Source organism: Fringilla coelebs (assembly GCF_963513975.1).
Source record: "Fringilla coelebs genome assembly, chromosome: Z".
Classification (NCBI taxonomy): domain Eukaryota; kingdom Metazoa; phylum Chordata; class Aves; order Passeriformes; family Fringillidae; genus Fringilla; species Fringilla coelebs.
The window spans coordinates 34,193,034-34,205,488 of NC_140031.1; the positions used below are offsets into that span (position 1 = coordinate 34,193,034).

At 37.2% G+C, this 12,455-nt stretch overlaps 1 protein-coding gene across 3 annotated transcripts in view; it reads right to left on the bottom strand.

Annotated features, from left to right (window-relative positions):
* Positions 1–12,455, bottom strand: part of MLLT3 (MLLT3 super elongation complex subunit) — a 116,740-nt gene that overhangs the window by 21,561 nt on the left and 82,724 nt on the right. The gene's annotated exons all lie outside the window — the stretch shown is intronic.

Genomic DNA, 12,455 nt, shown 5'->3' on the forward strand with positions numbered 1-12,455 from the left:
TGCTGACACTTTAAATTTTATGGAACTGTGTTATCATGATGTGTTATCCAGGCTAACCAACATTTTCTGACTCTACTTGCCTCATGATTAAGACAGAACAAAATTGTTCTCAAAAATGACAGCAGAAATATCCGGTCTGTAAAATTCTGTTTTCACTACCTAAGCCTAACAGTTGCTTTTTCTCCATAAATCAATCTATTGTTGCCCTTCATAATAGAGCAGGCAGATTTACTGCCCTTTGTTGCCTTTTCTCACGATGAGAGATGCCTATTTGGGCAACAGAATGCTTGAGAACAACACCATTAACATCTGCTGTCCTTAAATCAACATCAGCTCCAGTTCTCACAGACACACAGTCGAAATACAAACTCTACCTGACTGTGGGTGTATGTCACTTGTATACAATCAATCCTGTGTAACAAAACCCAACCCAACCAACAACACAGCCCACTTCAGAGTACCAAGAGAGATTCTTACACACTACACAGCATCAAACCTTTTCGAAATACACTGCAGCATTACTTGACATTGCTCTGAAAATCAAACATTTTAGAAAAAAAAAATTTCCTTCCTGAGTTTCTGTAAAACCTTACAAGATTTTTAGCTGTAAAATAGTCATGATAATACGAAACAGACTGCAGTGATGAAGAACAAGTGTCCACACAAACTTTAAAGACATCAGCAAACTAAGCTCAGTTGTCTAGCTGCAGGCTACTCTTAAACATCTGGTTTATCCGTCAATTTCTGCTTCTTGCAGCAAAATTACTAGCTGAGAACTGGTTTCTGCAGATTTCCATTAACTGTATTTTTTCTTTATTAATTTCAACGTGAACTTCAACTTACCTTAAGTCCATTCTCTCAAAAAAAAATATACCAAACACTAAAAGACAGTCGTATTTGGTTTTCAAGAGCTAAAAGTCTAAAAAGAAAAAAAATCAAATAGGCACAGAGACTCTTTAACTCTTACAAGTTCACTACTTTCTTTTTTAACCAGCTTCCTTGAAATGAAAAAAGAGAGAAAGGCCTAATCTCATTCTCATTATAAGGCATAAAAATACCAGTGAAATTACTCGGTGCCAAAATTTTCTCCAAGCATTAACTAATTGGGTCAATATCACAAGAACAAATACTATACAGATATACATATAGATACATACAAAGTTGTGTGTTTTCCTGGTAAAAATTTTGCTCTGCTTTAGCAAGATTATTTTGAGAACTCAAACTACAAAAACTCCTTAGGAAACACATTGATCATCCAGACTTATTTTAAAAGGGTTCCTAATAACTTCTGAAACTATTTACTTCATTTCCTTAAACATCCTGATCTGAAAATTTATCCCAAGGAATATAGATTAGCATAAAAATTAAAACTGTTAAGTATTGGAAATGAAACCTTCACTTTTGACTGAGAAATCTGGGTGAGAACACACCCAGAGGAAACAGTTGCTTTTAACCTAAGAATAAATGTTATTAACAGAAAAGATTTGCCTTTTCAGAAGGAGCTAAAAAGAAGCCTTCCATGTATGCATATGGACTGGTGCCAACAGCACCCATGCTTCTAATTAACAGCGGGTGTCTTTTATCACTTAAGCAATGCTTTTTGACAGTTTTACAGATTGTTAACCCATGGACTTAGGTATTTATGGCTTTACGCACTTGGCCTTTCTGCTCTTATTCACTGGTTCCTAATCACAAAATATTTCTTTTTTAATAGGTCTGAAATTAACTAAAGCCTATCTTTCAACAATAAAAGTTTAAGATAGTATCAGCGAAGAGCTTCTCTCATATGGTCTTTTCCTGTTTTACCAGTTTTCTCTTTCTACAGACAAGCTAATGAGAGTTTGGGCCTGAACTGTTCATTAGTGCAATGACCCCATATGATTTATTGCATTCTTAGACAGTCTACTTGGTTTTAGTGCTCTCACAGTGATGCACAGTAGACAGTGACTTCTTTATTAGGCCTGATTGAGGGATTCTGTGCTTTGAAACTGTTCAGCAAAGAAAGGCAGTTTTCTTTGGCCCAAGTTTTCCGTGATAAGGTACCTTTTTTACCAGTGATTTTTCTAAATCACCTGGTTTCTGCCATTTTCAAATTCTTGTTCTTACAAGGAGATCACTCTTGAGCTGCAAACAACTTTCAGGCAAATCCACCTGTTTATAGGAAAGGATGTAACAGAGCTGTTTGTATTTTATGGCTGTCCCAGTTTGTACAACTTTGCGGGGCTGTCTGGTCCAGGGCGAGTAGCTGGACTTAGATAATCCTTGAGGGTCTCTTCCCACATATCCCTCCCATATCACTTCAGGATATGATTCTATGACTCCAAAAATAACCCCCATAATTTCAACCTCTTTATTAATTATTTCATTAAGAAATAGAAGATATCTGTATGTGGGTGACAATGGTTTTTCTAGCCTTTCCCTGAACCACTCCTGAAAGAAGCTTACAAATTGTTTCTTGAAGTAAACCTGAAGTGGTGTAGCAATATCTCATTTCGTATCAGTCTACATATTTCTTATTTCTTATGCGTGATAGTGTAGAGACGTATGTTTCCCAGTGCTATACATACTGAGAAGTCTGTGCACTTGAAACTACTTATACAGCTGAGCATTGCTTCCACTTCGTGCAAATTTAGAATTTCAGGGAGGAGGAACATGCTCCTGCAGGACAAGCCTTTTTCTCTTAGAAGACTCCTGTACTTACAACATTTACTGCCACTTAAGTGCCCTGTCAGTGACCTCAACTTTCAGTAGAATAATTCAATCTATCTGTACCTCACACAAGAGGTTCCCACTGAACATCAGCAAACAGCTTTCCACTGCAAGGGTAACCAATCACAGGCACAGGCTGCCCAGGGTGATGTTGCCATCTCCCTCCCTAACAGACATTGAAAGGCTGTCTAGACAGGATCCTGGCCGCCCAGCCCAAAGTGGCCCTGGCTGAACAGGGCAGATAGACCAGATGACAGTCAGAGGTACCCTCTAACCTCAAGGAGTCTGTGATTCTTTGAATTTGAAACACAGCCTTAATTTAAAAAGTAGCATCAAGAAAAGGCCATAATCAAATCTTTGCAACTGTTTCCTCTGAACAACTGCACTGAATCAAGTGGGATTTGCATTTCCTTACAGACGGTCCTACTGAAACATGTTATGTAATTTTGAAAGAAAATCTTTTCCTTCTGCATTTATGAATAGATTTTATTTTACCTTTATAAATCAAATTTGAGACAATGCTAACATAAAAACTCACAAATAGTCAAGATTTAGAGAAGATTCATGAACAGGAGACTGAGCAAAAAAATGTGGATAAAAATTCTTTTGCGGAACATTGTACAATAAAATTGAAAGATGAAGCACTAGTGATAATTGTTCTGTAACCTGTAGGGTATTTTTCCTGAAAATACCTTAATGGAAAAGAGTGGCAGACACATAGTAAAGCAAGCAAAAAAGTACAGAAGGGAAGATCAAGGTTTGCCTTGTAGAGTAGCTGAATACTACCGTAGTTTCCATTTCAGGATTTCAGGACTACGAGATAATGAGTAAACTAAGGATAAAATAAATTAAAATTGTGCATGGTCATATGAGTATGAACATGGTCCTTAAACACAAGAGGCAAACTGATGGAAGTTCTCATCAGATAAGCCTCACCAAGAAGGATAAAGACTGTCCTGAATAGGTAGGTAATGTTGGCAAAGACAGGGTTATACAAAGGCTTTTCAAAACTGGCACTAAATACTGTGTTATTTAGACCACCAAAAATGTGTGAAAAGACATTGATATTTGTGAAGAATTGATAAAGTATGAGCAGTGCAACATGGGAAATTTAACAGGTCTGTATTCTGTACAAAGTCTGAACTCCGTGGGGAAAAAATGAGGCCAAACAATATAATACATACTTGTTTGGAAAACATTGCTCATTTTATAAGCCCAGTGGCATGAAAGCCCTGTGATGAGAGGATGGCGACTGTCCCTCTGCACTCCTTTAACTGTGGAAAGGCCAAATGAAGCTGACAAGCAATACCCAGATACTGATTTTCTGAGAGTTTGACTTAACATTTTAAACTTTCCCTTTGAGAATTTCCACATATTCTATACACAGAGTTGTCCTATGCCAATAAAGGAAATGTATTTTGGAAAGAAAGTAACTTCAATTTTAGTAGTAAATAGAAACCAGTCTATTAAAGTCTTGGTATTAAAGCTAAGGTGAGAGCTTCATTCAATTATTCTACATCTTCTGCTCTAATGGGATTAATAATGATAGAAGATAGGTGGTAGTTGTTCTGGCCAGCCCCTTCAGCTGCTGCCTTGGAAGTTAAGACTTCCTAACTCCCTTCTCTTATGCTGTTTTATCTACAGTGCCCTATGTTGTGTGTCACCACTGAGAAGGACAGATGTTAATGCATTCACAGTTCACTGTTTGGGAAATCAAACAGACAGTCTGCTGTCACTTTTGGGGCAGCAGGAAGGTGGATCGCCTAAATTCTCCCAGATCTGAGGTTCTAATGTTAGGAGTTCACACAATCCTATTAACAATAGAAGCAACTGGGGAAGCATCTAAATGTAAAATTGCTTTTATGGATATAATTAATGTACTATGGTGCATTTCTCCACATTAGAAATTTGGTCTTCTCAGCAGGTACTCAGAGACTTTGCAAATTCACCTCAGTTCCCCTCTATTCTTATGCAGCTCAAACTTGTAGAACACTCCCAGCATGACCCTACACTAAAACTTTACTATGTGGAAAGTTTGTTGAGGTCATACAAATCAAGCAAATACATACCTAAATGTAAGAAAACAACAGCTTTTTTTTTTTTTTTCCCCCTAAGTCCTGCTGCACAGGCTCTTGAACTCATGTCCCAGAAAACTAAATGGTTCAAAATTTAACTCTAAACTCCAGAGAGATCAAGTGCATATCTCTGCTGCCCCTGTCAGATTCACAGCAAGCCTCATTGTACTTACTCTTCCCTCAACTTCTGGGATTTAAATTATTATCTGAAAAACTCTGCTCTCATTTATTGTACATTCCAGTTTCAGTGAAAAGCTGTAGAGAGAAAAATACAAAAATCTATGTCGTATCCTAAAAAATCCTCTAAAACAAAACAAAACTCCTCAAATGATTTTTCAAAATGTCATAATTTTTAGCCAGTCTTGTGATACTGTAAACTTAACAATGATCTTTAGATATGATGTTTGGTAACAAGATGCTCTACACACATTTTTCTCTATAGATCTGAAACATCTGATAAAATGGTTTCTAAGCACTCACTCCATAATAATACCATGTGTTTGTCTAGTGGTTTTCACAAAAGACCATCCATATTATTTACACACAGACTGTACAACACTGATTCTCTGAGAAAAAAACCTATAGAGCAGATTTCAATTTTCTTATTGGTTCTTTACTATTTACAGCTGACAGATCTGCATGCTGTAACTGTCTACACAAGTACTTTTACAAAAAGAATACTACAAAAAGTAATCCTTATTTAAAGCTCCTTATCTCTACCTCTCTGATTTAAAATAACTTATTGATAGTGTGATCTGAATTTTACATTAATAGAGGTTTGCTTCTGTTTCATAAGACACAAGAATATAACACACAACAAAGACAATCTCTTGCAAAAATAAGAAAATATGGTACTTGTTTATATATAAAGTTCATTTTGTTCAAATCATTATAATGTAGTGTAACCTATTTGCAATGTAATTGATAGTTAACCTGAATAGGTACCTTAACCACTGAATGAAGTTATTAAAAATACTGGGCTATAATTACATTATTTGAAATACTAGCTAAATTAAGATCTCATGTAGTACAAATCAGATCAATCTTGAGTTTTACAGTGTTCAAAGGATCAAACACGTTGTATATGACACAAACAAATAAAGTTGAAACATCTCATCTACAAACTGTCTCCTTCAGCTAAAATTGTAATATTTAACATGCAAAATTTTATTTACCCTAACTAGCCCTCTCCCAAAGCCACGAAGAATGGCCAAATTTAGCCCACCAAGAGCACCAAGAATGGCTTCCTCCTTTGGCTTTTTCTGCCCTGAATGAGTAACTTTGCAACTGAATTACTGTTGTCCAGAATACTCAGAACATAGCACTTGATGATATTCTTCTTGCAGAAGACACAACGCAATAAGCTCTATCTTGAAACTACGTCTTTTCCATCTACAAAATACAGCTGCATTGTAATAACTGAAATCCACTAAAGCAGCATGGGCAATGGAAAAATATCATTCATCCACTGAAAGATACTAAAATTGTCACGGTCTGTATCTACTTCTTTTATTGACACAGTTTAGAATGTAATACTTTTGCAGCTGAATTATGAAACATGGGTTACTGTATGTAACATCCTCCAAATATTTAGGCAATACCTAAAATTACCTCATACAGAGCAGCAAAATTACTTGATTTACTTCTGTCTTAATGAAGACTGTTCACCAAGTATGGTATTAAACAGCATAAGTTTTGCAATGCTTTTCTGACTGGGGTAATCAATGTTGAGGCACTGATCCAGTTACTGCCGGCCCCAGTTGTGGTTATCCCCTGAGTGTGAGTCGTCTTTTCCTCAGGGAGCTCAGGCACAGGTGGAGCTGCCTGTTAACCTCAGCAACAAAACACAGCTCTGCTGCTGATGGGGTACTTATTATCAGTTGCCTTTACAGTCTCCTTTCATGTCGCTCTGAGACGATGATACAAGTTCTGTGGATACGTAAACAGAATCTGTGAAATGCAAATAGCTCCACTTATCTTTATCTTCTAACTCTGTTGTATGAAACATTAATTCCTACAACACTGGGCCTCATTTCCTCACCTTTGCCAGATGGCTTGCAAAACACCAGAAATTCCTTCATGTTCAGGTAGCCACAGAAAGAACAGGTAACATGTCTCAAGATAGTTCAAAAAAACCCTACATTCATGTTCTGGACACAGGCAGCCCCATCTTACTGTGCTACACATGTGCAAAGGCTGTCATTTTCATTAGGGCAAAGACACATTAATTGCCAAATTTCTTGGTCCCTCCACAGCAGCACAATGTTAAAACAAATAAACAAATAAATCTGATCATGCAACTACTTGTTTTTAGCCCCAGTGGGAATGAATAGTGTGAGATATTGCTGTTCAAAGAGGGGCACTAGAAATCCCACTGACATACCCAATGCCAGAGGAAGCACAAAGTACACATTTCTATTGGGCAGATAAAGATATCTATTTTCAAGGGAGGATGAAAGCCTGAAAGCTTAGAGGCCTTCAACAGAAAATGTCAAGTTTTCGTACCAATAGAGCTGGATGTTTTACTCAAAGTTTTTATGGGTTTGGGGTTTTTTGAGTTTGGCTTTGGGTTTTGGAAGGAAAAAGCATGAAGTAATTAATTTTGCAACATCTTTCTCTAACAAAAATGTAGGCTGTACTGAGGTATTTACTAAGCCAAAACAGTACTACTGAATAATGACTCAGAGAGTTAACACAAATTCACACTAACACACTTAAGCTACGTAGCAATTTTTCTACTGCCGATGTGGTGATCTTGAACCACTTTCAATGAACACTCAAAATATTATTAAAATTAGTTTCAGGTATGACACTGCCCTTAAACAGCAATGGTTCCCTGGCAGAGAGGGAGTGAATAATGTTGTCAAGAGGGAAAGGCAGCTGCCATACAGAGGGCATGAAAGAAAACTGCTTGATTACATCTGCTTTCATTTATTTCCTCTACCAGGTTCATGTATACACTTCAGTATTGGGACACCAGAAACACACAGGCACCATCATCCTTAAGTCTGGGGCAGGCAAATGAGGTCCATCAGGAGCATCCCTTGCCCATTCCAAGAGGGTCCCCCAGCATTCCTCTGCAGTGTACAGCACGCAGCATGGCCTCGGGGCTCCACAGCACAGGGAGATGAACAGTAGTCCCTCCCTCATCAGCAGGCAGTGCACAGGCATGAGATAGGGTACACATTCACTGCAGCGGTGAGCCCAGTCTTTATCCAGTGTCAGTAAAAGTTCAAGACTTAATTTTTTGTTCCCAGGGGATTACTGAATCTTTAAAATATAAAAATTAAATTGTGTACTTACAGTGTGTCCTGAAGAATTCATGTCTGTCATCACCAGAGTACAAGCCTCTGAATGGGAAGTATTATCAAAATTATCTAATGAAGTTCATGGGGAGTTTGGCAGCAAACTTTCAAAAATACATGAGTATACCATGACATTTTGCCCCCCACCCCCCCAAAGAAGTGTAAGAATACTGGTTCCACATAAAAAATAAAAGGGCATAAAAGCCTAACTATTGTAGATCTAACTATTGTAGATAAAATGCCAGCTGAAAATCATCAGGTGTTAGATTTTGTACCAGCCATTCTTCTGGATCACAACATAACTTATATAAGTAGATAGATAAAGCAACTTCAAAGCAATGAAATCCTTCTCAAGAAGATCTCACTTCATTATCATAAAAATAAAATATCCTGTCTTTAATTTTTTATTATTTTGACTGTAATCCACCTTGGCATCTCAAAATTGCCATGACTTTACCAGATATGAGACAAAGTCTTTTTATGCCACAAACCACCCCCAGACAATTATAACCCTTACTTTCTGCAGGATAGGAGGTAAACAGGGTTGCCAGTGCTGAAGTGCAGGAAAAATGGCCCCAATTTGGACTTGCATTTATGCAAATACTTGAGTTAATTCACAAGTAGTCACAATGAAGCAGATATAGCCAGCACTTGCAAATTAAGTACAATACTGCTGCCTGTATTAGTAGCTTAATAATGATTAATGTTAATGTGGTCAAAATGTGACATTTGCCTAAAACTAAACAAAAACCCAACAGACTTCGCCACAAGAATACAAAATTTCATGGCTCTCACAAGATTATTTTTGCAACCTGAACATTTAATTGTTTCTGCATAGTTTGTCTCCACTGCTTTATTTCTAAATTCTTAACACTTCTGTAAGCCAGTGATTTCCCAAAACACACGGGTAACAAAACTGTGTTACTTTTAACATTTGAGCTTGCAGCCCAGAGGATCTCTACTTTTCCATCATGCTGCTTCCTCATCCAGCAATAGTAATTTCACCATACACAGAACAGCCTAACATGCACCCAAGCTTTTGTGAGTGAACACAAAGCATTTTTCACTTCATAGTAGCACCTAATTAAAATAGGCAAAGTATAGCAACTGAATGGTGCCATACTGCAGTAGATGCTGATGGCCACAGAGCATACTTGTGCCTACTGCCATTTCTCTAAAGAGGTCTGCTTATCTTTGGTCACTATTTCTCTCTGAGCATGTACCTGGAAGGAAACACCTCAGACTGTACATTATTTACCTGTTTGTGACTACTGAATTACCTCCTTGACACAGGAGTACCGTGTCCAACAAGAGCACATCAGTGGTTGGCATGATTTTAACAGCAGTGTTATTTCCAGATTAGAAGCAGAAAGACTTCATTTAATTACCACACAAAAATTAAGGAATGTAATAATATGACCATTGCAAACCCACAGGGCCCAGTCTGCAGTGAAGCACATGATCAGTATTAACCCTGTTCTGAACCATTAATCATCTTGAGAATCACAGCCACATTTATTTCACAAATAAAATAAAATCTATCCTCTCCTTTTTCTTTTTGGCCTTTGGTAAACTACATGGAAACAGCACATGCAGCTCTAAATATGCAGCTCTAATATTTAAAATGGCTTTAAATATTACCTGAAAAAGCTCTGACTTTAGCTCCAAGCCCTGGCAGAAGGTAGGCTTTTTCAGCTAACAAGGGCCCGGAGGTTTTACAAGACAAAATGTTCTTCCACTTTTGCAATTGTCAAATTACTACATCACGTGACAGACTGAAAGTAGCATTTTATGGATTCCTTTAAAAAGGTACCCATACTCTAAGACTGCTTTAGGACATGCAAGCAGTTAATTAAGTACAAAGGCATAGTCTGTGTGATCTCTACTGTATTTTCATTGTTCCGTAAAGGCCTTCCCGAGAAGGAGACAGGATTTTTTCCTAAAGGCAAAAGGCCCACAAAATGTAGTCTGCTCTTAATAACTGAAACTCCTTACGCTTGAGCTGTCACATTTTGCTAGCACACACTTCTGCTCAGATTGTATTTCCATAGGCTTTGACATGCCAAAAGGCCACTACCATTACAAATGCAGTGACATAATGCAGGAAGGGAAAAAACAATACATACCAGCAAAATAATCACACCAGAAGAAATTAATTTCAGAATTCAGTGCATTAACATGGACTCCCTAAAAAATCCACCAAACTACTGTCATGCATGGCAGACTTAAAGAGTTGTTATTCAGCTCTCTACAACTGGAGATACATGGAGAATATTTAATATCTGAATAAGTATGTATCATCTGCCTTATCGCTTCTGTGCCTTCCTGTTGCAGCATCTTCACCAAGAGCCATGTAACACTTTTTCCTTCCTACTCAGTCAAGCAAAATCAGCAGTAATCAAAAAACAAATATCTGAGCATCCCTTCTGAAATGGCTCCACAGCTAAAAAGGGGCAGCTCCAATCATGGAAAATGCCTCATTCAGATCCAAAATTCTGTATTTCTCCATCTCATACAACAGCTTGCAGCTCACAAAAATATTACAAGAATATCACCATATTTCATCCTGGCAGCAAAACCAAGGTCAAGTCCTTTTTTTTTTTTTTGTCATGTTGCTGCACTGTCCCACATAGGAAGCAAACAGTTGGCATTTTCATTAACTAAAACATCCTGTAATTGAATTTAAAAACAAAATATTTAGAATTTTGAAGTGGACGTGTTAATATGCCTATGCTTCAATAAAAACATAAATCTGCATGCTTTCACTCAATACTTTATTTTGCATGTTTCATACCAAAGCCAGTAAAATAGTTTTTCAGCCTTTTATGTGTGATATCCAAATGAACTAAAAAAAAATCCCATACTCTTTTGAACACCTAGTTAACCAGTAACACTGAAGTCCAATGTACTTTAATTCACACATGTACGTGAAAAGTGATACTTAACAAAGCAACATGAAGAGAAATGCAGACATTTGTTTTACTTGCCAACAGCTCAAAGTAAACAGAAAACCAAAACTAAAATAAATACCACAGTGTACCACACTAAAGTGTGATGCCAAACACACCACAGAGGAAGGACACACATGTTCTGGGTCTAAGTCACACACAGAAAGACTATTAAACAAGGGCACAGAGTTTATCACTATGCAAGGGTGTGATTCCCTGTATTTCCCACTGAATTTTACAGACACATTTGAAGCTCAAAAAAAAGACTTAAGTACAGGATACCAGAGGACAGTGTCCAGCTTTCTGAAATATACCAGAGACAACAGCATGCTAACTTGTCTGGATTCTGAAAGGTGAATTTCAAGGGATAGCTCCAAGGGAAGATCAACCATTGGAAGACACTTAACGACCTGAAAAAGAATGCACCTCTCTCAGTGGGTGCTGTAATTCTACATCCTCTACTTCATGGAGGCAAAGGCTATGTTTCAAGTCTGAATGCCCATCATTAGGTAGAGTATGATGCCTGTACTGTGAAGGGTTAAGCACACTCTACTTTTTTGTCTGAAATTCAAGCCCATTGATTGGTATGATACACTCCACCTCAATTCATTGAACTCCAGTTGTATCCAAAGAAATCAGGGGAGCAGGAGCATTGCCATCCTGTAGCACCCTATCAGTGAAACAACAGCTCTGTTTAATCATGCTTGTAAGATTCCTCTACCACAGGGACTTTTTAGAATGTCATCCTTATTTTAAAATTTCGAACCCAGACTTCGCAACTGAGAACTGATAAAACACTATATCTACTTCTGAGAACCATCCTACGTGTGACAAGCAACAGCAAGAAACTTATTTTTGCAGTAAGTTCTACATTCTACATTGCACCTTGTATTACAAATTTATCATGTTTTATATGTGAAGTTATGCATGTGAGTATATGCATATACAATACCAGTAAAGAGAACAGTCACTATTTTGGAACATGTGTGTTTGAGAATGAGACCAACTCTTACTCCCTACAGTGAAGAAACTTCAAAATTCCTAGCAAATTTATTAATAATTTCATTATATACAATGTATAAATATTACATTAATGCAGTATTATTATGTTTGCATAAATGTCATAACAAAACTTGAAGCAGAAAAAACGCACCTGACTCAGAGTTAGCATTTTTGCAGTATTCTAACAATTTTCTTTTAGTTACTGATTTGTAATGTAATTTGTTATACCTAACCTAAATTTGCTGAATTGGGTACAGTGATTTTGCTTTACTGAAGGCGCTTAGGAATAAATCTGGATAATACCAAATATACTCCCTTTGTTCATCAGGGCTATAATACCTACCACTGTAACTGTATCAGAGTAAGAAATAACAACTGACTTAATTTTACAGCATATTATTATGCCAGAATAGGAC